Below are 26,584 nucleotides of genomic sequence, written 5' to 3'. Positions count from 1 at the left end.
CTCTTCACTTGGGAGTTTGGTACCTTATTGCACATAATTTTGGACTAATGTATCCCAAGAACAACACATAGATCCTTTAACATCTTTAATTGTGGTTTATAATGGAAATAGAAGCTTAGTATCCAGAATGACCATAATTGGAGCATATTTGATAGTCTGTTGTAAAGTTTAACTGAAACTGCTTAATCGGCATCTATAAAATGAAGTAACAGCACTTTCTGCCCTGACTTACATAGTCTGTCGTAGTGAACTCCAGTTGATTTCAGAGCAGTCATACCACAGATCACTGCAGGATTGCCACTTTGTAATATTGACAGCGGCATTTTCTAGTACTTTTCTTTTTCTGAGTTGTTTTTTTATTTGTTTGTTTTGTCTCCCTTTAGATTTTGAATAGTCACTTAACAGGTTTCTTAAAAAAAAAAATTTAATTGGTGTGTGTGTGAGTGAGTGCAGGAGCCTGTGTGTGATCGCAGGATGAGTCTGTGGAGTTGGTTCTCTTTTCTCCTTCCTCCATGGGATTCAGGAGTTGAACTAAGGTAGCCAAGCCTGAGCCATCTCACCCTGCCCCAGCAGTAAGATTTTTCATTCTTTTTTTTTTTTTTTTTTTTTTTTTTCCTGAGTGGTTTTGCTAGGTGATTTTTACATCCCTTTTAACTTTAGTAGTGATGGAGCTGCCTTGAAGGAAACCCTTGCTTTGTAAAATGTTGGTGGTTCTGTAGTGTTATATGTAATTGTATATGCAGAGTATATTTTTCCTTTCCTAAGAAAGTGACCATTTGATCAAGGGAAGCTAGGTTAATAAATTGCTTCTAGTTGTCCCAGCAAAAATGTAAGTTGAGATGCAAAGCAAAGCTAAGTGAAGGCAGTTGATTTATTTCTTACATAGTGTAAGTGATATTTAATGGAGTTTAAAAAATTCATTTCTCTGAGCTTTCTGAAACTAAATAGGTTAAAAATAGTTCATGTGGTGTGGTACCATGCTCAAGATTGTTTAACTCACATTTGAAGTGACCATTTATCTTTACTTAGTAAACAGTAATTGACGGACAAGTATAGAGTGATGGTTATTTCATTTTACTCCTAGTCTCCTTAGGGAAAACCTTAGATTATCATTCTTATTAAGTATTGATGCTTCAATTGTGAGAGCCTGTAATTTTCTCTTTCTCTGTTTAAGGCAAACAAGACCATAATATTTGAAAACACTTAATTGTGTTGACGTTTATATTCTTCCTATTAGTTTTTGGTTCTCCTTTTCTTTTAGAACACAGCTTAGCACAGCCTTGGGCAACCTAGACTTTAACAGCACTTTTGAAGTATTGTAACTATGTGGCAAAAGTTTTAGAGAAAGATGTTCATTGGACTGAGCTGCAAATTCTCAAGTGTCCTGCGTATTTTGAATTTGCTGTGTTGGGATTATTTAAGTTATTTTAAGATCTTTAGGGGACATAGTAGAATAGACACACCATTCGTGTTACGTTTGTTTATTGAGAGGGTATTCAATACATACATTTTTCCATCAGTCATGAACAATAGTCATTTTAGAGAATTTCCCTTGCATTTCATTTAAGTTTCTGAAAGTTAGCATAAACTTTTTGGTTGCGTGAGTTCATCCTCTATTTGTTCAGTAAAGTAGATTGATTTACTCAAAGATATTTTTTTTTCATATAGAGGAATGCATAATCCAGCAGTGCAGTGGTAAGTCAGTTTTGGAGCAGTCATGCTGAGCTGTTACCAGTACTGAGATTCTTTAGGTCAAGGCAGTACTCTAAGATGTGGTTTACTTTTTGTTGTTTGTTTGTTTTTGTTTTTTAAGACAGGCTTTTTCTGTGTAGCTTTTGGAGCCTGTCCTGGAACTCACTTTATAGACCAGGCTGGCTTCAAACTCACAAAGATCCACCTGCCTCTGCCTCCCAAGTGCTGGGATTAAAGGCGTGCGCCACCACTGCCCAGCCATGGTTTAATTTTAAAAGAGACTTGTTAGATAAATACTTGTACTGCTGTCTGACAGGTGAGGAATCAGGCTGAGTAACTTTGAGAACAGCACCCTGGTGCTAGGCTGTGATGTTGAGCAGCTGCTCTCCCTCAGAGGCTCCTTACCCACTAAATTAACTTGATGATAACCCTGGAGACATAGGTTGGTTACCTTCCAATTAATCCTTGATCAGCATGAGGAATGTAAGGCTCAAGGAGCTTTGGTTACTTGACCTTTTTTACTCATGATCTTGAAATAAATTTTTATTTCAAGGTACTAGTTTGAGGTCCTATATTTTACATTTAATATTTAGAGGATATTCTTTAGACAAGAAATCTCAGAACTTTTCAGCCACCACAGAGTGGATAATGTTCACTTGTTCTGTGTTCTCTGAGTGTATGCATTCTTGCTCACCAGTCACAGCTTCCTCCCCTTTCAACTCAAGAAAGTAAATGGAATGCAAATTAGTGACATTTGTAAAACTGTTCCAACAAGGAAATCATTCTTAAAGTTTTGGTACTCTCTCTTTATGTATATACACACACATACAAACATACACAACATATATTAGTACATTTCTTGTATCATACCTTCACATCTAAATAATACAGTCATGGGTGAGAATGACTGATTGCAGAGATAACACTCTTGAGGTTTTTTGTTTAGTTCTAATGCAAAACCATGATTTTGTGGCTGTGTTATAAAAGGTAGAGGTGTGTACTCTACCGGGGAAGATTCAGCAGTGTGTATTGTGTGGGATGCTGAAGCACTAACACTTGAAGTTCTTTTCTCCTCTGCAATAATTTCCACTTGGTGTATTCTGCCTAGTGCATCATATGGTACATGTTAAATCCTGGACTGATACAGATTTTTCACTGTGTCTGGACACTTCTTCCAGTCATCACTTAGCATGCTTTCAGGCAATTCAGATGATATTGAATACTAGGTCAGAATAAGCACTTTTGGAAATGATTTCCTAAGGAAAAGAATTATGACATTCCTAAACGTTATTGGGATTACTTGTGCCATCCTTGTCTTTTTAGTAAGGGTAATAGAGAATTGAATGCACTAATATAAATGAAATTTGAGATTTAACTAGGTCTTGAGTAATCGCCCCCCCCCCTGCTTGAGATTAAAACCAGAGCCTTCCATGTGCTTCTGTATATGCTGTACTACTGAGCTGCAGTCTTAGGCCCTTGAAGCACACAGGTGTAGTGCTTGTTTAACTTTAGTCTTAGAGATTCTTTTCATTATAAAATTATAGTGCTTCTATGTGATTAAAAACCTGTATATGTGGACATAAAACATGACATTTAATTCCTAATTTGTGCTTTTCTTCTAGGAAGACCCCTGTAAGCCTAGCACTTGAGAGGTAAAGGCAGGATTAGAAATTCAAGGCCAGCCTTGGCTACATGAGACCATATCTCTGAACAAATTCCCCAAACAATAAAATGGAAATGCCAGTCTCCCTTATGAGCCTGTGACGACATCATCATCATCATCATCATCATCATCATCATCATTAAAGATCAGGCCTTGTGTAGTTTAAACTGGTCTTGAATTTGAGATCTTGTCTCAGCCTCCCTAGTGTTGGTATTACAGGTGAGTGCCCCCACGAATAGTTGTTGCTGTGAAACTTTCATATTAATCTTTACACAATAGAGAAGGCCAGATATATGTTCTTTTCTTTGACATATGGCGTAATACTTGGTATGTGGATGGCCATTGTTATCCAAGTAATTACTGAGTACCAATCAAGGTATAACAGTGAAAAAATCATTTGTGATCCCTTCTCATAGAAGATAGAAAAAGTATGTGAGCATCCTGGTTTTCTTTCTGTTGCCCTGATAAAATACTGACCAAAACCGACTTGGGGTAGGAAAGAGTTTATTTGGTTTACAAGTTATTTTCCATTGAAGGAAGCCAAAGCAAGAACTGAGACCAGGAAAGAACTCTGCCATGGCTTGCTTTTTATACCTTGTTCAGCTTGCTTTCTTAGATAACCCAAGACCATCTACCCATGGATGGTACTACTCACAGTGGGCTTGCCTACATAATAATTAATCAAGAAAAGGTCCCACAGACATGCTCACAGCCAGCCCTTCTAATGGAGGCAGTTCCTTTGTTGAGGTTTCCTCTTCCCAGCTGACTCTAATCAGCACAGTGATTTAAGTGCTAATATATTGTGTGGTTTCTAGTCTTAGAGAATCAAGGAGAACCATCTTACTGTGTATATTGCCACCCACAGTAGGACCAGAGAAGCGGACCAGCCATACAAATGCTGAATGCGTGGGGGTGTGAAGAGAGGTCTTAGACTCTTACTTCTGTGTGGCAGTAATGGGAAATGTTAGAGGAGGACTGGGAAAGATGACGCTAGAGAAGTAAGTGTAAGGCCACCTGCAAGAGTCATGGGAACAGTTCTGTTCTGTTGTGACTAAATGCAGTGTGTGTGTGTGGGGGGGACCATTTTAAAGGATTTTACTAGAAGAGTGAAATACTCAAGATGTCTTTTCAAAAGATAGTCTTGAGCTGGGAGTGTAACTTAGTGTTAAGGCATTTGTATGTGTGGCAAGAGGCCTCGGAGACTCTCTAACTTGGAAGTTAGGAAAAGGGAGGGATTTGTTTGTTTGTTTGTAATTTAATTTTAAGTTTTGGAGGCAGTGCTGTGGAGCCTAGTTTGGCCTCTATTTAGTATGTAGCCCATGCTTGCTTCAACTTGGATATGACTGCCTGGCCTTGGGATTACAGGTATGCATGGCTGTGCTGGGCCTGTTGTGTTTGCTTTAGGGAACGGATTGAAGATGAAGTAAGATTGGCTATAGGGAGACAAGAGGCTAAATTTCAAGAAGTAATTGATAGTGATCTGTGATGTTCAGTTTATAAGGTTCTTGATTTCCTCACTCTGGGCTTAGTAGAGTTGGTTACTTAATGCTGAGACGATGCTTCCTCATTCTACGCAAGTGACCATTTTTCCATTACACCATTGTTAGTCATGGAGTATGAGCTTGACCCACCTTAAAACCATCATAGCAGACTAGAAAGGCAGGAAGCCTCCATGAGCCAGGCATTCAATATGCACTTGAGCCCAGAAGCAAGCTAATAGCTGCTTTTCAAAAGAGATAGAGCTGCTCTTAACTGTATAAAGGAAACAGAGCCCAAAGCCTCAGGCTTACCCCAAGTGAAGGCTGTTTCCCATTGCCAGTAGCTCAGTCAGTAAACCCAAGAGTTACAGAGACTGGTAGGGCAAACCAGTTACAAGGAGTCAGTCTCAGTCAGTCTCCCTCCCTCCCTCCCTCCCTCCCTCCCTCCCTCTCTCTCTCTCTCTCTCTCTCTCTCTCTCTCTGTCTCTGTCTCTCTCTCTGTCTGTCTCTGTCTCTTTCTCTGTCTCTCTCTCTCTCTCTCTCACACACACACACACACACACACACACACATCCTAGCACTTATAAAACAAAGCACTTAATTGGGCTTACACTGTTTCAGAGGGTTAGAACCCATTGTGTCAGAACAGCTTGGAGGTCAGTTATATCTGGATCCACGAGGATGAGGAGGCAGAGAGAGTACACTGAGAATGGCCTGGGCTTAGCCCACCCCCAGTGACACAACACTTCCAATACGGTTGCACCTGTCGATCATTCTGAAACAGTTCCATCAACTGGGGACCAAGTACCTACCATGAGTCTATAGGACTATTTTCATTCAAACTACCATAAAGTACAAGTTATATCAAATTAATTTCTCCTCTTGTATAAGATGTGGAGATGGTAAAAGCAAGTTGAAAGAACCCAAAGAACCCACCCATAGGCATTTGCTTTCTTCACCCACTAGAAACCCTGCCCAAATCCTTTTTAGCTGAATTGGAATGTCTCTTCCTTCCACATGACCAAATAGGGTGGTGATCAGGTTGCCTATATCTAAGAGAATTGTGAAGTTTGGAATCCTTAGAGTTTGCTGGGTAGCCCCACTAGGTGTGTCTGGACTTCAGTGCTTCTCAGAGTCAGGGAGACTTAATCAGTCATATTTCTAATCATGTTTCCTTAAAGTTTGGGGTTGCAAACAGGGAGTTAAGGAGTGGAGGTCAGGAGTAGGGTGCAGAGGAGTAAATGTGAGAGTGTAGTCAAGACTGTTCACTTACAGGATTCCCTCTCTTGTTAACCAAAGGAGCCTTGAATGCTTTTAGTTCACTTGCGTAAATGACAGCAAGGCTGACATTACTTACACCACCTGTTTTAGCTTAGGAGAGTCACTGGTCCCTCAATTCCAGGTCTGCCCTGCCAGCTTGACAAGGCTTTTGACCCATTTGCTTCATATATCCTTCTCTCCACCAGTGCAGATAAGAGAAGGTAGCCAAGCCACCATTTGTATCACTAATTTCCATTTCACTTCTTTTTGTGCTGTTAAAAAATACTGATTCATCTTCTGTGTATTAATAGGTAGGACAGTGGTATGGGTAGGGAAATGTTTTATAGTCTCCTGACCAACTACTGATCACTCTTAGATTTCAGGATGCTGTCTTATTTGCCAGAACTCAGTCCACAGGACTTCTATCCTTTCTTTTAGAAAGTCATGGCTATTAGTAGCATTGTGGTCTCAAGACCAGTAGTATTAAGAATCATTAGTCTGAGATTAATCCTATTGCAAACTTCTGATTTTCATACTTATTTTCATGGATGCTGGTAAAAGACACAAAATTCTTGTATCAGACAGGAGGGGCAGTATATATATCCTCTGTAGTAAGTAGTGGTCACCAGAGTATCAGCATTAGTAATTATGAGCTTTACTGTGCAGAGTAAAGGGTGCTAGGTAATGCTGATACTAGGAAACCCGGTGGCCTAATACTGTAGTGAAGTGCTGCCATTAGGGAATCCAGATCTTTCATAGGGGCTTGTTGTTTTGCTCTGGAGGGATACATTTTGTTTCTTACAAGGCACTGAAAGCATGCCTGTCTCCATGTGGAAGGGGACAAGATTTTTATTTTTCATGGCTGTTCACTGTCTAGAAATCTTAGAAAGGGCCGGGCGGTGGTGGCTCACGCCTTTAATTCCAGCACTTGGGAGATAGAGGTGGGCGGATCTCTGTGAGTTCGAGGCCAGCCTGGTCTCCAGAGCGAGTTCCAGGAAAGGCGCAAAGCTACACAGAGAAACCCTGTCTCAAAAAACCAAAAAAAAAAAAAAAAAAAGAAATCTTAGAAAGATAGAGCAAAGGACAGCTGGTACCTCCTCTCAACATGCAAAAGAGCTAGCTAGCTACAGAGTGTTATATATATATAACACATATATATATTATATGTAAATGATCTTGATAAATCTGCCTTTGGGGGGGAAAAAAGGTTCCTGGCATAGAACACAGTAAACTCTGATTTGAGTTCATTTTATTTTGAGGTTTATTTGTTTTTATTTTATTGTGTGAGTGTTTTGCCTCATGCATATTTTGCCTTATGTGTATGCGTTTCACATGCTTACCTGGAGGCCAGAAGAAGACATCAGATCTCCTGGAAATGGAGTTCCAGGTAGTTGTGAGCTGTCTTGTGGATCCTGGAACCAAACCTTGGTCTTCTGAAAGAGCAGCAAGTGCCTTTAGCAACTGACCCATCTGTTCAGCCCTAATTTCTCACTTTCTTGATATATATCAACCTGTAAGTTGATAGAGTTTTAATTAATTTTCTCTCTGGTAGATGAATAGCTCAGTAACATTTACTGACATACTCAGACATCTTTCAATGTGAAGATTACTCATTAAATGTGGTCTTTCAGGGGTGGTGAAGTGGAATATGAGAAACTGCGATGGTGTGCAAGATTTGAGACTCCTTTGTTTTTATTACATGAAACTACAGTAGCTGCTCTCAGTTTAAGTCCCTTTGAGTGACAGTATAGATTTAGGGTTAGAAGAACACCTAACAGGTAGCTAGAGAAAGGTTATACTTGGAATTTTTCTTTGATTTTTATGTATTTTTTAAACAGACTAGGACTTCTTTTTTTTTTAAGAAGGTTTTTATTTAATTTATTTCATGTACATTGGTGTTTTGTCCACATTCATGTCTGTGTGAGTGTTTTGGATCCCCTGGAACTGTAGTTACAGACAGTCGTGAGCTGCCATGTAGGTCCACTGGAAGAGCAGCCAGTGCTATCAACTGCTGAGCCATCTCTCCAGCCCCAGACTAGGACTCTTTTATCTTTTAGTACGTAATAGGCTCACCATCTTTGTCAGCTTTTTTTTTTTTTTTTTTTTTTTTTTTGGTAAAGTTTATTCACTTTGATTTTCTGAGATCAGGCTCGGTAGCTCAGGCAGGCTTGAAACACAATGCATTAGCTTTGGCTACTCTCAGACTTTACAGTGATCCTCTTTTTTCAGCTTCCCAAGTGTTAGAATTGCACATTTGAGCCACTATGCCTAGTTAAAAACAAGTTAATTTTACTTCGTGAAGACTATTAATTACCTTTGAATTTTGTGTTGTCTTACATAGTTAATGTCTTACGGTGTTTCATAATTACATTTACCACATTGTTTTCAGAAGTAGTCAGCTTCACTTCATCCATTTAAATCAGTGTTTGTGAATTTAGATACTTGGAATTGTCAGTCTGCTTATGTCAGAGCCCATTGTAAGTTGCTAGTGGGAAATGTAGGTACCTCAAAATCAAGGATTAAAACATTTCAGAAATTGTTTCTTTGATAGTTGGAACTTCCATATGAAAATGTGGATGTAGTTAAATTTTTCCCTCTGTATTTATAGACCAGCGTGTATAAACAAGTTCACATAGCCTGAAGTTGACTCTTTCAAGTGGATGCGCCTGTTCCACTGTGGTATGAGTGGTGCTGACAATTGGCCAGTGCCCTGGGTTCTGTCTTTGGTATGCGGTGTGGACTCTTCTGGGTCTGTTAGCATTGGTAGGTGTGTATTTATTAAGAATTGTAGTGCATGATCAACCTTGTCTTTATTAAAAAAACAAAAAAAACTTTAAAATTGTTTTATTTACCAAAACTCAGTAATGATTTTAAAGAATTAAATTTCACTTAAATAATTATTCTTTAAAGAGCAGTTTCATTGAGATATACATTGTTGGTGAATTATTTGTATTCCAGTTGAGTTTTAATAGCCCTTTATATATTCTGGATCTAAGCCCTTTATCAGCTACATTATTTCCAAGTATTTTCTCCCAATTTGTGGCTTTTTAATATTTTTAATGATACTTTTTTTTTTTTTTTTTTGGTAAGAGTGCTGTGTCTGCATGTATGCCTGCATGCCAGAAGAGGGCATCAGATCTCATTACATATGGTTGTGAGCCACCATGTGGTTGCTGGGATTTGAACTCAGGTCCTCTGGAAGAGCAGGCAGTGCTCTTAACCACTGAGTCATTTCTCTAGCCCCATTTTGTTTTGTTTTTTCAAGATAGGGTTTCTCTGTGTAGCTTTGTTGCCTGTCCTGAAACTCAGTCTATAGCCCAGGCTGGCCTTGAACTCGCAGAGATCCACCTGCCTCTGCCTCCTGAGTGCTGGGATTAAAGGCGAGTGCCACCATCAACCCCTGTGCTAGTACTATATTTTGAGGTATTTGATAGTTAGAATGAGAATTACTCCTGTGGACTCAGATGTTTAAATCCGTGGTCCCCAGTTAGTGGAGAACTGTCAGGAGGCATGGCCTTGTTGGAGGAGGTGTGTCACTGGGGATGAGCTTTGAGTTTTCCAAGACTCCTGCCATTTCCAGTGTTCCTCTTGCCCCTTCCTTGTGACTCTAGGTGTAAGTGCTCAGTTGTTTGTGCTGCCATGCCTTTTTCTGTTATATCATGGACTCGAACACTGAAACCATGAGCCAAATTAAATGCTTTCTTTTATAAGTTGCCTTGGTCTTGGTGAATTGTCATAACAACATAAAGTAGGCTTTGGGGGATGTATATTCAATTAATGGTTGATGATGAGAGAGAAACATTTTGCCTAGTGGTGTAGTCACTGATAAGGTGCCTATATTCCTGTAAATAAATCCTCAGCAGTGCTCCTGTAAACCCCTTATGAAACCCATTAGATCCCCAAAAATAAAAAAATAAAAAAAAAACATAAATAGAAGCAGAGTGACCAGTTAGGAAGAGGAAGAGATCAGACAAAGGGTAAAAGAAGGAGGACAAGAGGGTGAATATGATTGAAATAATTTATACATCTAGGGAAATGTAAGTTATGTTTAATTAACATATACTAGTGAAACATTTCCACAAGAATTTTAAGAGTTAAAGAAAAAAGAAATAGTGGCTGCATATGGGAAGTAGGATCAGGAGTCTGAGGCAAGCCTCAATTACAAGCAAGTTCAAGGCCAGCCTGAGTGACTATGACCCTGTCTGTAACGAGGCAAACAAAAAACAAGTGTTTTTAGTGGCAGGCCTAAGGAATCTATGCCTGGCAGCAGGCTCTAAGATCACTCTAAAGAGGGGGTGTGGGGAGTGGTGTTAGTGGTGGTGGCAGCGGCACATTCCTTTAATCCCAGCATTTAGGAGGCAGAGACAGGCAGATATCTGAGTTCAAGGCCATCCCGATCTAGAAAGCTTGTTCCAGGACTGCTAGGACTGTGACACAGAGAAACCCTGTAAAAATAAAAACAAACAAAAAAATGTTTTCTTTAAAAAGTTTTATGATTTTTAAGCTCTTTCCATTTGGGACAACTTAATAGTGTTAAGTTTCTAGTTCATCTTTTCCTATGTGGATATTCAATTGCATCAGTATCAGGTTTGGCATCTGTTATGATAATCAGTTGGTTGAAGATGAATGAGCTCATTTCTGGACTTTGAAGTTTGTTTTCATTGATCTCTGTGTCTTTGTTATTACCATATGATGACTACTTTTGTTTTTCATGTTTTGGGGGTATATGTATGTGTTCATGTGTATAATTGTGTATGTATGAGCTAGAGGTTGATATTGGATGTCTTCTGTCACTCTCTACCTTTGAGACAGGGTCTGTCATTGAACTTGGAGCTTGTCAGACTGGCCATCAAGCCCTAGGGGTCTAACTGCCTCTGTCTTTCTAGGGCAGGGATGAGCACATATGCAAAGTTTGACTTTATATGTGAGTGTTGGGGCTCTGAACTTAGGTCCTCATGCTTTACAGAGCCATCTAAGATTCTCATTTCCTGATGGTAGCTTTTCCTACCATATTTTAATAGTTAAATAACAACAACCTCCTCTTATCCACCTTTTTGCAGGACTGAAGATTGAATCTTGGATCCCACACTGCTAGCAAGCACCTTACCACTAAGTTGTGTTCCTGGCTCTTTGTAGTTTTTATTTTGAAAGAGTTATGTAGATAGTCCTTGAACTCATGATCCTCCTACTGTATGCCCATGAGTAGCTGGGAATATAAACTTCCATCAGGCCAGGCAGCTTTCTTTCTGTCACAATACATGCTCGTGTTGATTAAAACAATATAGAGGGATTGGGGATTTAGCTCAGTGGTAGAGCGCTTGCCTAGCAAGCACAAGGCCCTGGGTCGATCCTCAGCTCTGGCAAAAAAAAAAAAAAAAAAAAAAAAAAAAATATATATATATATATATATATATATATATATATATATATATATATATACACACACACACACACACACACACACACACACACATATGTATATATATAGCTAAAGCCATCGTGTTGGTAGTCACTTGGCGACCATCTTCCCAGGCATCTGTACAGACCTACTTATGACATGAATATGTACACATTCTTCAGATTGTACACACTCATCTTTCTGTTTGTTTGATTTTTTGTGAATGTACTTACCAGCAGCTTTGAGAGCTGTTTTTCTTAGGCACTTTTGTAATTCTCTTGAGATATTTTACTTATAACTTCTGAGACAAACAACTGGATTTTGTTGTTGTTGTTGTTGGTAGTGAAAGTAAAATTTGTTTATTTTACTTTGTGGAGGATGACTTTAAAACAAATGTTCAAATGTGTATTGGATGAATAACATTCTGTGTGGAATGTTAAAGAATCCAATTTCAAACATAGGATTTTAAAACTTTGCATTTTAATACTATATAACTTTTTTTGGGGGGGGGTGTTTGGTGACAATAAGTATAAGGCCAGAAAGTCTATAAATGTGTAGGGGTAGAGAGTTCTATTTGTTATCATGAGAACAACTCCCACAGCATACTCAGCTTACCATGCTAATAAAGGACTGGCAGCCTTTGCTGTTTTGCACTTTGTGAGTTAATCCAGTAGCCATGATGTAGCCTAAGATACAGTCAGAAGCAGAGGGATTGTGACTGAATAGCCAGGGAAGGTCAAACCCTGCTGTCAGAAACTTCCCTGGTGTTTACATTTTTCTTACCATAGTATTTAGTATAATGAATACATGGTTTAAAAATCACATTTAGCAATGTAAACACTATAAAAGGCTGCAGAAACTATTCTTAGTATTATAAAAGGTAATTTAATCTGGTAAATGGGAGCTTTTTACCAGATTGGAGAATGACAAAACTAGGCAGGTTAAAAACTGCTATCACATTGATTTGGTAAAAATTTTAATTTTGAAAAGATGTATTTAAATTAATTAGCAAACTGGGTTACTTAATAAGATCATGTAAGCGAAATGGTTTTTGTACTTAATTTTTGTTGAGGCTCAAACCCACAATGGACAAGACTTCCACCTCTGAGTTATATACCCAGCTTTGTATGCTGTTTTAAAGTTGAAACTAAGTTTTTCTGTGACAAAAATGTACACACAGTAGCTACTTTTGGTGGAAATTACTGTTTTTCCTTCCTTCCTTCCTTCCTTCCTTCCTTCCTTCCTTCCTTCCTTCCTTCCTTCCTCCCTCCCTCCCTCCCTCCCTCCCTCCCTCCTTCCCTCCCTTCCTCCCTCCCTCCCCCCCTCCCCTCCTTTTTTTTTTCTTTTCTTTTTTGTGAGAGGGTCTCTGTCCTGAAACTCACTATGTAGACCAGGCCAGCTTCAAACTCAGAGAGGTCCACTTACTCCCAGCACTTGGGAAGCAGGGACAGATGGATCCCTATGAATCCGAGGCCAGCCTGGTCTACAGAGTGAGTTCTAGGACAGCTAGAGATACACAGAAAAAACCTGTCTCACAAAAACTAAAAAACCAAAAAGTGTGGGCTGCCACATTTGAACATATGTTTATTGTCTTTTTATGTAAAATGTAAAAAATACAAAATGTTACGTAAGATAGGAAAATGAAACTCTTGTTCTGCATTTAGCCAGCAGATGCCCTTTACTCAAGTGAATGGTAAAAACGTCTTGCAAGCCTAGTAAAAGAACCGGAGATTTGGAGAGATGACTTAGCTGATAGAGTGGCAGCCGAGTTAAGAATGGGGACCTGAGTTCAGATTCCTAGCACACATGTGAAAAGCTAGGTGTTGTATGACAAGTATCTGTAGCCCTAGTACTGGGGATGCAGAGATAGGCAAACCTCTGAAGCTCATTGGCTGGCTGGCCTAGCTGATTTAATGAGCTCTGAGTTCACTGAGAGATTGTTTCAAGAAATAGGTGTAGTGGTGTCAAGGTGGTTCAGTGGCTACTGGCTGTTGTCTCAAAATCCTGACTACCTGAATTCAGTCCCCAGAACCCATATAATGACAAGAGAGAACTGACTCCCTGAAGCTGTCCTCTACCTCCACACACACTCTGGGAAGTGGGTACATACATGCACAATAAATAAAATGTAATAAAATACAAAAAAAGAAAGATGAAAAAAATGTGGTGAGGAATTGAGGTAGATACCACACTCATACCACATACCCATGTGAATATCATACACACATATAGACATGCAAAATAAGTTTTCAAGAGAGCCAGAAATGGATTTTATAGGACTTCTGATATCCATCATACCTGTTGATAGAAATACATCCAGAAAGTTGGAGATTAGGGATATTTTTAAAGAATAAGTAATTTCATTGATGTATATGAGAAAGCATATGAATTAGAGGAATTAAAGAAATGGACCCAGATTTAGAGTCCTTCATTGTCCCTTTCTGAGTAATTTGGAATTATGAAATAAAAAGAACAATTTTGTAGTAGAGGGAACACTTTCTATAAAATTAGAAATAAATACATAAATGCAATAATTGCAAGGACTGTCAGAAGAAGGGTGTGTGCAGAGGCAGGCAGGTCTCTGAGATCCAGGCCAGATTAGTCTACATAGCAATTCCCAGGGCCAGCCAGGGCAACCCTAGTAAAACCCTGTCTCAAAAGAAAAAAAGCAGACTAAAAACCACTAGCAGCTGTACTTAGGTTCTTATATTCTTAAAATATGTGTCCATCTTCTGTGTTCCTAGAAAGTCTTAGCTTCTTTTTTGATATTTTAAAAAGTACTCATTGTGTTTGTTTTTTTTTTTCCCTTCCCTTGAATGTCCTGGTTTTTTAATTTTCAAATTTTTGCAGCTCATCCTGAGGATTGTGTGTATTTGTTACAGTTCTCACTGAAAATGTACCCTCACTCTGTCTCTCCTCAAAGGTCTGTGACAATACTTTCAGAGCCTGTGACATGTTTTCCCAAAACCTCAGACTCAGATGAGAGGACAGGCACTCTAAAAATGGCCATTAATGTTTATCTGAATAGTAGCTATTGATTATCAAGAAATCATGTAACTCATGCTAACACTAGTTTCAGTTTTTAGTACAGAAAAGACAAGTAAATGATCCATTGTCATAAATCTCATCCTGAAAAGCTGCTTAGTCAACATTAGCATTTATTTCCTAATTTACAGTGAAAGGGTAAGAGCTGTTGACTATATACAATTAACTGTGGTTTCAAAAATACCACTATCTTCAAAAAGATAGTAGGAAGGGGTTGGTTAACTTATAATAAATGGATAATTTATAATACTTTATAAATATTGGTGAATTGAGGGCTAGAGAGATGCTTAACAGTTATGAGCATAGGCTGCTCTTCCAGAGGACCCAGGTTTTATTTCCAGCCCCATGTGGCAGCTCACAGCCTTCAATAACTTTGGTTCCAGGGGATCCAGTGTCTTCTAGCTTCTGTGGGCACCAGGCACACACTTGGTGCACAAATGTATGTTTAGCCAAAACACTATTATACAAATTAAAAAACAAAACGAAACCATGGATTGTTAATCATTGTTTTATTTTCTTTGTCCTTCATTTATTATAATCACCATTTCCCTTAAGAGTTTCCCTACCTATTATACTTTTATTTTATTTTTTGAGATACAGTCCATTGTGTAGCCCAAGTGGCTTTGAACTGAATTATCCTGCCTCAGCCACCCAGGTTAGGTTTACAGGCTTGTAGTCTTGGCCTGCTATAGTACATAGCTGTATTTGAATGTGTCTCTTTGTAATCTGATTTACAAATTCAGATTTAAATACTCAAAGTGTGAAGTTAGGCTGCTTACTTCTTAGCAAGTAAAAATAAAAGGGCAAATAGAAGGCTTAAGCTTGTACAGCAAATGAGACAGTTACTGTTGGAGAAGTTAAGAGGAATTCATGTGGTTTGTATTTTTCAGTGATACTGAGAAACCTCCATTGTTCTTTGAATTCTTTGTTGCCCTAGATTAGGGAAGCCTTTTTAAGGATTTAAGTTTCATTTCATCTTATATCCTTTTGTTACCAACCAGATGACTAGTGTTTAAAATGCCTGTTTCAAGGGAAGAATATTTCCCTTTTTAAGCTTAGCAGACATACCATACAAAACCTTAAAAGTTGTTTTTCCAAATTTGAAGCATATGAAAATATCTCTTTAGAAGTTGTTAGTGCTGGTGTTTTTTGTTTTTTTTTTTAATACACAAGGCAAACTCTGACATCTTCACTTCTCTAGCTTTCTCTGACACTCTTCTCTAGACATAATTAAATTACTTCTCATCTGTCTCTCGCCATAGCAGTTTAACCATAGAGCTCTAGTGTGGTGTTTTATTTAATTATGCTGATTAGTAGCAATCTCTTTACATGTCATTTCATAGACAGTGAGCATCTTGAGGGCAGGTCTTTTTACTAAGCAGTTTGACTCTGTCTTGCATCTGATGTATTGGAGGACAAGGCCTACCTATATTGATCTTTGCTGAATTTTGAGTACTTTGTGTTTTAGATTATATGATAAGGCATTTTATTTTATTTATTTTTTTAAGATTTATTTATTTAACGTACTTTACAATTTTGCCTGCATGTATGTCTGTATGAGGGTATCAGATCCCCTGGAACTGGAATTACAGACAATTGTAAACTGCCATGTGGGTGCTGGGAATTGAACCTGGGTCCTCTGGAAGAACAGTCAGTGCTCTTAACCTCGGAGCCATCCCTCCAGCCACTGTTGTTATTTTTATACAATTACTTTTTTGAATCTGTTCTATCTCTTCTCACCTTGGGTTGCCTGTGGACCGATCACACAGTGTCTTTAAAATATCTGTTGAGACATGCCATTTTAAACAGTTTTAAAAGGATTATTTCTTTGATTGCTATCAAGACATGCAGTAATATATTATGGTATTTCCCCAAAGTGGTAGTTTGTGGCAATTGAGTTATTTTGACAGTCTGGGGAAACCAGCACCTATAAAGCCATTGTGGACACTTCTTCAATTTTATTTAAGGTTTCTTTATTATATTAATTTATAATAGAAATTACATGTCTGTCTGAATTTTGTCAGTTATCTGATGTGTATATGTTGATATTTCATTTTTCTGTACAAATCTTTTTAGCAGAATGATCAGTCTTTGTGGCCTTAAGCAGAGATAAGCTGCATTTCTTCCAGTCTCTTCTCTGTTGTGTTTGCTTGTCATTCATTCACAGTATATGCACATGCTGGAGTCTGCAGTGTATCATTGTGCTTCAGAGAATGCAATAACAATAAATGGACTCTGATTCCAACATCAATCATCAGAAAGTACCAGATGTTTTCATGAGTGATTTAATGGTGGATCCTCAGCCTATACTTGTAATATACTCTTGGGTCTACTTGAGCACTGTTGTTTTCTAAATTTGTTATAACTGTAGTCTGTTCCATTAATCTAGATGTCTTAGTCAAAGTTCTGTTGCTGTGAAGAGACACCATGACCATAGCAAGTCTTAGAAAGGAAAGCATTTAATTTGGCTGGTTTATAGGTTAAGATGTTTATTCCATTGTCATGGTAGGAAGCATGATGACATGCAGGCAGACATGGTGCTGGAGAGTAGCTGAGATCCCAGGCAGCAGGCAGAGAGACAGACAGACAGACAGATAGACAGAGACAGACTTAGGGTCTGTCTTCAGCACCTGAAACTCCAAAGCCCACCCCTGGTGACACAATTCCTCCAACAAGGCCACACCTCCTAATCCCTTTCAAGTAATGCCACTCCCTAATGACCAAGCATTCATATCTATGAGCCTGTTGGGGACATTCATAATCAAACCACTATACTAGTGTTGAACTCAATACTTTTAATATGTATAAGTGCTATTGCAATAGTAACTCTTTTAGGGTAAAATCTTTTGGAAGGGGACATTTTTGAGCTATGTGTTTCTGGAAGCTGCTACTGTGTCTGCAAAAAAGTCGACGTTTAATCAGTATTACTAATCATAGTACCAGTTCGTTGAATGCTTACTTTGTATTTTTTGCTAAGTACTAAAAATGCATTTTTACCAGATCCTCATAAATCCTAATTAGCACAGCTTAGTGCTGTAGGGAAACTATTAATTCCACTTTCCATATGAGAAAATCAATGTTTGAGGGCTGTATGACCCTGTGTTGCAGATAGCAGTTGTCCCAACTAAAATTCAGACTGGCTTAGTTAGGGCTGTGGCTCAGGGCTAGAGAACTTGCCTGGTATTTTTGAAGCCCAGGGTTTGAGCCTCAGAAGTGCAAAGAATTCAGACTTCGATCTGACTGGTTTTAAAGTTTAGATCAAACACTTCCACCTTTATGTGATGCTGTTTCCCTTTATTGTAACATAAGTACTAAATATTGAGTTGGGTACAAAAACTTTTGAAGATAAAACAGCTCTTTCTGTCATTTGAGGACTGGATTTCTGCTAGGAACAGACTTCTGAAAGGCAACTATGTCTGGAAGGCTGTGGTATAAAGCCATTTTTGCTTGAGTAGGGTCTCTGAAGCTCGAGGCTACTCAACAAGAGGAGCGCTGGGACCTGTAACCTGGCCGTATGGGAACGGCGGCATAAACGGTATGCCCAGTTCTCAAGCATCCTCTCCACTGCCATAAGACACAGAAGCCATGTGATACTGCACCTGCAAAGATTTAAACGAATAGAAAGTAAGCAAATAAAAGTAGATTTGTGCTCTTTTGGAAAACAGATTTAAATAATTTTCATGAATTTGTCTTCCTTCAGTAACATGACTGTTGGGCTTCGAAAATGTGAAATGTCCTACACAGACTGAACATTGGCCCCAGGTTAGTGGTGCTCTTTGAAGAGGTTACGGAATCTTCAGGAGCTAGGCTGGTGGAGGTGGGTCGTTGCAGGGTTGAGAACTGAGGCTTATCAGCCAAGTTCTGATTGCCATGAGCACCCATGCCAAAAACAGCCACTCTTGCCACCATGTCCTTCCTGCCTTCAAGGACTGCACCATTTCCAACTGAGTGACAATAAAAAGTCCCTCCTTGAGTTGCTTCTGTCCAGTCTTCTGTCACAGTGAGAGGGAAAGTAAATATGTTTTTGCTTGAGCAAGTAGGGCCTTGCTCAAGTGAATAGCAGTGACAAGAAAGTAACAAATGTCGTCACTAGGTGACAAATGAATAACTGCACCATCAGGTGAGATTGCTTGGGAATTAGAGAGATTTCAGTTCTCTGGTGGTTGGAGTCTAAGAGCAAGGCCTTTTGAAATTGGCTTTAAGATGGGCTTCTAAGGGCAAAAATGTTTTAGAAGGAAGGTGCTCCTTTCCATGAGGAGGAGATTTCCAGACTTGCTATAGCTTAGAGATGGTCATGCCAGCCTCTAGAATGAAGTCTTCTAGAGCAGTGAGTTTTCAGACTTCCTAATTCTGTGACCCTTTAATGTTGTTCCTCATGTTGTGGTGACTCCAACCATAAAATTATTTTCATTGCTACTTCATAACTCTAATTTTGCTACTGTTATGAATCATAATGTAAACATCTATGTTTTTCAATTGTCTTAGGCAACTTTGACCCCCAGAGGGGTTGAGACTTGCAGGTTGAGAACCAGTGTTTTAGATTATAAACACTAGTAGTGTATATTATAGTCACTTGATCTTGGAAAATGCAGATCCTTAGAAACAACTTGTAGAATTTAATTGATTGTAGTGAGTCTCAGAATTGGTATTATAAGCATATTTAGATGTATGTAGCACATGGACCATTTGTTTAATCGACCAACATTAAACAGCATATAAAGCACAGAATTTACAATCTCAGTTGGGTGCTACTTGATATTTTAGATTTTTGTTTATATTCTCTTGAGTGTAGTTTCCTGCAGAGGACAGAGGAAGGTGGTAAATTATCTGGAACTGCCCTTACAGGGAGTCTGACATGGGTGCTGAGAACTCTCATTCTATGGAAGAGCAGTTAATTACTCGTAGCCACTGGACCATCTAATACTTTAAGATTTCTTAATTCTTTATTCAGTCTAATAGTTATAAAATGTCAAGATGACAGATAGTTTTCCTGTTTATAAATGTTTTTACAGCTGTGGTTCATTTTTGAAAATCAAATCATCCTATCCTACCAAATTAGCAGGATTTTTTGTATATTAGTTACTAATCCTTTCTCTGATCTATGTGCTGCCAATATCTTACAGCTCAGTGATTTACTATTTGGTTTCTTTAAAGTGTTAAGTTAAACAGTTTTGTTTGTTTGTTTTGAGACAGTGTCTCAACCTTGTACTCCAAGTTTGTTTTAAACTCAGTCCTTTTGCCTGAGGCTCTAGCTGTGAGCCACTGTATCCATCTTAGAAGTTCTTGGTATTAGTTTGGTCAAATTTATTAGTGTTTTCGCTGATGGGTAGTGCTTTTTGTACCATTTCTGTGAACACTTTGCTTGTCTCTTCTTTGGGGCTATAAAGAAGCATTCTGTATTTCATTCCAAAAGTTGGGATTGTTTTATGGGATTAAATCCCATAAGAATTTATTTTTATTTATGATTTAGTTTAGGAATTTTTTTCTTATGTGAATAATCAGTCCTCCTCCCCACCCCCCATTTGTGTAACAGTCTCCTTCCTTCAGTGGTCTGCACGTGGGAACACACGCTTCCTCCTACTTTGTATGTGTACTTGTGCTTGTTGCTGGACTGTGCATCCTGTTTCTCAGTGGTGTATGGTCTTTATGACAGTTTATTTTCGTACCAGTACCATGATGTCTACTCTAGCTTGTTTTATATCCTGAAATCTGTTTGGGCAAGCTGACATACTTGATTCCTTGGACATTTTGATTGTTCTTAAATTTTTGCTTTTTCATATATAATTTTAGAATATTAAGTTCTACTAAAAAGTTCTTGAGATTTTGCTTAGAAATGTCTTTAGTATTTAGGAGAATTTGGAAGTCTCTTATTAACAATTGTTAGTTGCTCTCATTATAGCCTCTGTTCCTGCTAATGAACATGACCTTGTATTTCTGGCTTTTTCCCTAAAGTTTTATGGCTTTATTTCTGCTCAGCTTTTGTTAGATCTGTTCCTTGTTCTGATTTTAGTACAAATTTGTATATGAAAATAATTCTTTCTCATTTTTCACTTGAGATAAGCACAGTTGGTTATTTTTGTATTAGTAGTATATTCATACCAAATGCTTGGGCTCTAAAGTATAGGTTTTTTGTTTTTTGTTTTTTTTTCCCTGTGTTAGTTGTCATAGTGGAAACCAAAGGTTTTGCTATTTCTTTTAAAAGGGGGATGGAGTGAAGAGATGACTCAGCCACATACTGCTTTTGCAGTACTTTCTAACCTCCACAAAAACCAGTACATGCATGGTATAAAAGCATGCACACATAAATAAAAAGCATATAAATCAACTTAATACTTTTAACCTTTTCTCTTAACTTTTCACACTATGACCTGAAATGCAGTATTGAGTAGGAGGTGCTGGCAGTGGACAGGTGTTCTTGTTTCTCTTCAAATTTGAAAGGGAAAGATTCTGTTATTTCTTCCTTAAGAATTAGGTTTATTTTAGGCTTTTGGTTAAGTAGATGACTTTATTGTTGCAATTTTTATTTTACTTAATCTGTTTTCTTTTTCCATAAATGACTATATCCTTCATTAACAGCCCTCTCTACATCTTTTGAGGTAATTTCTTTAATTTGTTAATTGGGTACAGATAGCTTGTAGATAGACTGAACTAACTTTGCATTGCTGAAATAAGCCATGAACTTTGTCATGATTTAAAAACAGACAAACAAAGAAGCCCTCTGAATTTAAAAATCAAACTAGCATTTGGAATTATTTTGGAGCAAATGCATTTTTTTTTTGCAGACTATTACATTTGAGTAGCAATTTATTTGATTTGACCCTAAGGAAAATACTGTTTTCTCTGTATATGGAGTTGAAATGGTTTTCCTTTGTTAATGCCTTTTATTACTTATTATTTCTTTAAAATTGAATCATATGTTTAGATTTTGTAAGAGCATTTGAGCATATAGGACAGATAAAATGAACAACACCACTGTACCTGTATCTCCTAATAAGCACTGAAGTTGTGAGAATTTGAATTTACAGAGTTTCAAAACAACTTAGTTTTATGGAAACATCTCTTAGGTCTGCTTCTCCTGATTGGAGCACCTCCTCCAGAAACCATTGTATAGTGTTTGGTTTATTGTTGTATATTCGAAAACATTTCTTAGTTGAGGTTATCAGAAAAGTTCCACTGTATAGTATCTACACACCTGTAATCCCAGATCCAGGAGGATCCCTGGGGCTTATTCAGGTTGTAAATAATAGATCCTACTTTGTAAAGATTTTATAGATAGTGAGATATCTTAGCAAATTGCATGAAGTCTGTATTTATTTTGTATTTATGTTTGTTATCTACCTGTTGTAAGCTATCATATTTTTCCTTCTGATTATGAATTATTAAGGAACTATTAACTTTTTTTTTTTTTTTTTTTGGTTTTTTGAGACAGGGTTTCTCTGTGTAGCTTTGCGTCTTTTTTCTGGAACTCACTTGGTAGCCCAGGCTGGCCTCGAACTCACAGAGATCCACCTGGCTCTGCCTCCCGAGTGCTGGGATTAAAGGCGTGCGCCACCACTGCCTGGCTAACATTTTTGTATTATTTACTTTCAGTTATATTTATTTTTGTGTGTATGCCAGACTTATGTATGTATCTACCACGTGTGTGTAGGAGCCTGTGGAGTTCAAAAGAGGGTATTGGACCCCCTGGAACTGGAGGTACAGGTGGTCGTCAGCTTCCATGTGCCTGGTTGGGAACCAAACCCAGATCTTCTGCAATTGTGACCTATAAAGCATTCTTAACCACTGAGCCACCTTCCTAGCACTTTTATTTTTTAAAGGACTGGTAATAACTATCTGTTATAAATTTCTTATCATTCTTTAAGTTTTAATATACTATTCCTCCAGTAATTAATAAGACAATATTTTTGAGATTTCTGAAAAATAAGTTGTAATCCATCTACAATATATTGGCTGCAAAGGGTCTAAGTTTTCAAAGAGATTATTCTAACACTGCTCATTAAAGTAGCCTTTCATTTTATTTGCACAGTCATAATACCTTCCTCCTTTAGAATATACTTGAACTTTCTATTTTCTTTTCCATCTTTTCTGACTCCTATCCAATCTTTAGAGATTACCTTAAGCGGGGCAGTCGTGGTTTATGCCTTTAATCCCACTTGGGAGGCAGAGGAAAATGGATCTCTTGAGTTTGAGGCCAGCCAGTCTATAGAGAAGAGTTTCAGGACATCTAGGGCCACACAGAGAAACCCTGTCTTGAAAAACAAAAAACAAAACCTCTTAAAGTTCACCATAGACAAGGCATCAGAAACCCTCTCCTGCTATCTAATTTCCATGCCTTCCCTTTAGGTATAAATACAAATACACTCTTGTCTTGTTTGCCAGAGCACTATATGGAACTGTTTCTCAGAATATATTTTTACCTTATATATTTTAACTTTCATAATAAATTATCCTCTGATTCTAGGGAGCACAATATTTATTGTGTGCCTTGGGGTATCTGTTTTGATTTAGGTACATAGTAAACTTTGATTTTTTTTTTTTAATGGCTATATATAATGAAACCTTTTCTAATTACTCTTTTTCTCTAACATATGAGTCCTTCTTATCTGTCCTGTTTCTCATAAAAATTTTTATTGGTTGGTGTCTTAGTTTTCTATTTCTGTGAAAAACCATGACCAAGGCAACTTTTAAAAGAATGCATTTAATTTGTGTCTCACAGTTTCAGAAGATAGCTCAGTCCAGTGGGCAGGTAGGCATGGCCTTGAAGCTATATCTGAGAGCTTACATCTGGTCACAAACATGAGGCAGAGAGAGGAAGAGCAGGAAGGAAAGAGGACTACACCGAGAATGGTGTGGCTTTGAGGTTTCACACAGTGACACACCTTCTCCAACAGAGCCACACCTCCTAATCCTTCCCAGGTAGTTTCACCAGCTAGGGTCTGTTCTCATTCAAACCACCATGATTAGCCCGCTTCTTTTCCCCTCTGAAGAAGTATAAAATATTTTATGGTATTGTCAGATTTTGGAATCTGGTCAGTGACCCATTAATCAATCCAAGTGCTCCTTTCTGTTTCTAAGGTGGTTTTGAAAGCTGTTTTCTGTGTATTTCAAGGGAACCAGGAACCAGTTGAGTTCAGTTAGGTTTTTATCATGTACCTAGGTTTTGTGGCTAGCTATTGAGTATTATATAGCCCTGACATAGTGACTGAATGTTCTCAAGTCACAACTTTTTTTTTTGAGACAGGGTTTCTCTGTAGCTTGGAGCCTGTCCTGGACTGGCTCTGTAGACCAGGCTGGCACCTGCCTCTGCCTCCCGAGTGCTGGGATTACAGGCGTGCGCCACCTCAAATCACAACTTTTATGGAGGCAAAGGAATGATTTTTAACATTTAACTTGGAAAGCCTTTAGGTTAGTGCATATTAAATGGTGCTTGGATTACTCAATTTAAATATTACCCATGACTTGCTGTTTTATTCCAAAGGTGAATGACCGTAATTGCTAGTATTTTACTAGGTACTGGCTTATTAAGAACTTGATAATGTGACTTGAAATTTCCTCTTGGTTTTAAGCATGTGGTACTTACTGGTTTGTCCCTGTGGCTTATTATGTTATTATGTTGGCCAAGCCACTTACTTCTGGGAGGCTACGGTAGTCATTAGGGAAAGTAGTTAGTTTTTGCAGGAAAAAGAAATTAAAAAGCTGTTCATTCCACTAGTATTAATAACATTGATCCAAGGCATTTTTGTGGATAACCACAGTGATATTAGGCTTTGATCATGAATGACTCACATATATGGATGGAAGTGTGAATGATTTAGGATTAATACTCTAATAAATTTTAGATAGTGTGAAGTCCTAAGACAGAAGTTTTAAATCAGTGGATTAATAACTAAATATAGTCTGCAGAGTATTTTGTTTGCCTTACTGAGTTGTTTGGTTGCTGTAAACAAAATTTACTGGATGTGAATATCTGACTTGTTTTTAGCTTTGCATGTTGACAGCAGTGACCCCTTGGGATAAAACACACACATATGCTTGCCTTAGGTCACACTTCTACCTAAGGTAGTCCCAGCTCTGTATTTGCTGACCTTTGTGGCTTATGGAGAACCTCAAGAGTTTGTAGATGTACTACAACTAATAGGGTGAGGCCTTTCAAGTAGAACACGGAGTGTAGAGAAGGAAGTGGAAGAATCCAAGATTTTCAGCCAGAGAACCTGGAAAGGCAAAGTTGTCACATGAAATGGAGGTTAACTGTTTGTCTTTGAATATCTTAAATGCTGCATCCTTGTTCTTTTACCATCTGTTGGTATTCTTGTAGGGCTAATATAATACTTTATTCGAGGTAGGTCCTTCATAAAGAGTAGCTGGATTCATCCAGGGAAATACATGTGTTACAGCATTTGTGAGGGTGTGGTGTATATGTTATATATGTGCTTGTTTGTATGGGTGTGTGTATATATGTGAAGGCCAGAGGTTGAAGTTAGTTTTTACTTTGTGCTTTGTGTGTGTGTGTGTGTGTGTGTGTGTGTGTGTGTGTCTGTCTGTCTGTCTGTCTCACGTGCATGCTTGCATGCATGCAAGCAAGAGAGAGAGGGAGGGAGAGAGTTTTTTTTTTTTTTTTTTTTCCCCCGAGACAGGGTTTCTCTGTGTAGCTTTTGGCCTTTTCTGGAACTCACTTGATAGTCCAGGCTGGCCTTGAACTCACAGAGATCCGCCTGGCTCTGCCTCCCGAGTGCTGGGATTAAAGGTGTGTGCTACGACCACCCGGCTGAGAGTCTTTAACTGAACTTGAAGCTCTTTGGGTAGGCTGGCTGGTGACCTTAGGGGAATCTGTCTGTCTCTGTGTTCTCTTCTCTTCTGGTTCTGGGGTGATAAGGGATGTACTGGCATGCTGCCATGCTCAACTCTTTATGTAGGTCTGGGGAACTCGGGGTACTTATGGTTGACGTTAGCTGTAATGACTTATTTGAACGTATAATTTGTTTTAGACTCTGTTCCCTTTTTTTTTTCTTTAAACAGATAGAAGGACAAGGACAGAATCACCAGCACTGGCTGAAGGTAAATATGTCTTTGGGGGAAATGATTATTGAGACATAGTGAAAAACTATTTAACTATAAACTACATTAAGTAAATGTAATTTAGAGAAATTTTTTTTATATTGAATTACTAGAAGTATATTTAGATAATAGTGTAATTTCTGGTTTAGCAGTAGAGAGTAATGGGGAACATGTAAACTAATAAGAAATTTTACTTACAGCCCTTTCAAATAGGAGAGGTACATGTTTTACTTTGAATTCCTTTTTCCGTTGTTTATTTATAACCAGTAGTATTGATCGATAAAAGTTCAAGATACAAAAGTTCAAGGTAAATAGTATAAAGAGAGGAAGAGAGGGAGGAGAGAATTTTTAAAAAGTGTTGGAAGGTTTCAGCGAGATGGCACAGCAGGTGGAAGAAAGTCCTTCCCACGAGTCCGAAACCTGAGTTGGTGTTCCCGAACCTAAACAGGGGAAGCAGACAGCTGATCCTGAAGAATTGTCCTCTACCCTTAGGTGCACACTCAAACATCATATGTACATGTCACATACATCGTAAATAAATAGCAAAGATTAAACATGTTTTAAAAATCTTAGAAGTAATGAATACTAAACAGACAGTTGCCATTAGAGTAGATATGACAGTTCTCATGAGGGCCACTCAGAATTGTCATTATTTCCCCTGATCTGTGTGTTACCAGTTGTCATGTCAAGGACATCTTTGGTAATAGGTAGAAACCTGTGAACTCTGTCCCATAGTAATGGCTCTAATGACTCATGATTGTGTGATGAGGCCAGTTAAATTGAAACATCATTCACAAATATTAGAAATGCAGATTTGTGATAGGTTACTATGTCCTCCTTCTACCAGAGTATAAGCTTTAGAACTGGTTCTCAACCTATGGGTCGTGACCCTGGGGGGGGGCTGTCAAATGACCCTTTCACAGGGGTCACATATCAGCTATTTACATTATGATTTATAAGTGTAGCAAAATTACAGTGGTGAAGTAGCAACAA

General features: G+C 38.2%; 1 protein-coding gene across 4 annotated transcripts in view; it reads left to right on the top strand.

Annotated features, from left to right (window-relative positions):
- The window catches only part of Cyrib (CYFIP related Rac1 interactor B), a 132,340-nt gene that overhangs the window by 68,357 nt on the left and 37,399 nt on the right, over positions 1-26,584 (top strand). For all 4 annotated transcript variants that reach the window (XM_036207934.1, XM_036207932.1, XM_036207937.1 and 1 more), the window contains one exon: positions 25,553-25,591. The gene's annotated coding sequence lies outside the window, so the exon portion shown is untranslated. The remainder of the gene's footprint in view (positions 1-25,552; positions 25,592-26,584) is intronic.

Source organism: Onychomys torridus, chromosome 16 (assembly GCF_903995425.1).
Source record: "Onychomys torridus chromosome 16, mOncTor1.1, whole genome shotgun sequence".
Lineage (NCBI taxonomy): Eukaryota > Metazoa > Chordata > Mammalia > Rodentia > Cricetidae > Onychomys > Onychomys torridus.
The sequence above is the reverse complement of the archived record's forward strand: the minus strand, read 5'-3'. Positions and strand labels throughout refer to the sequence as shown.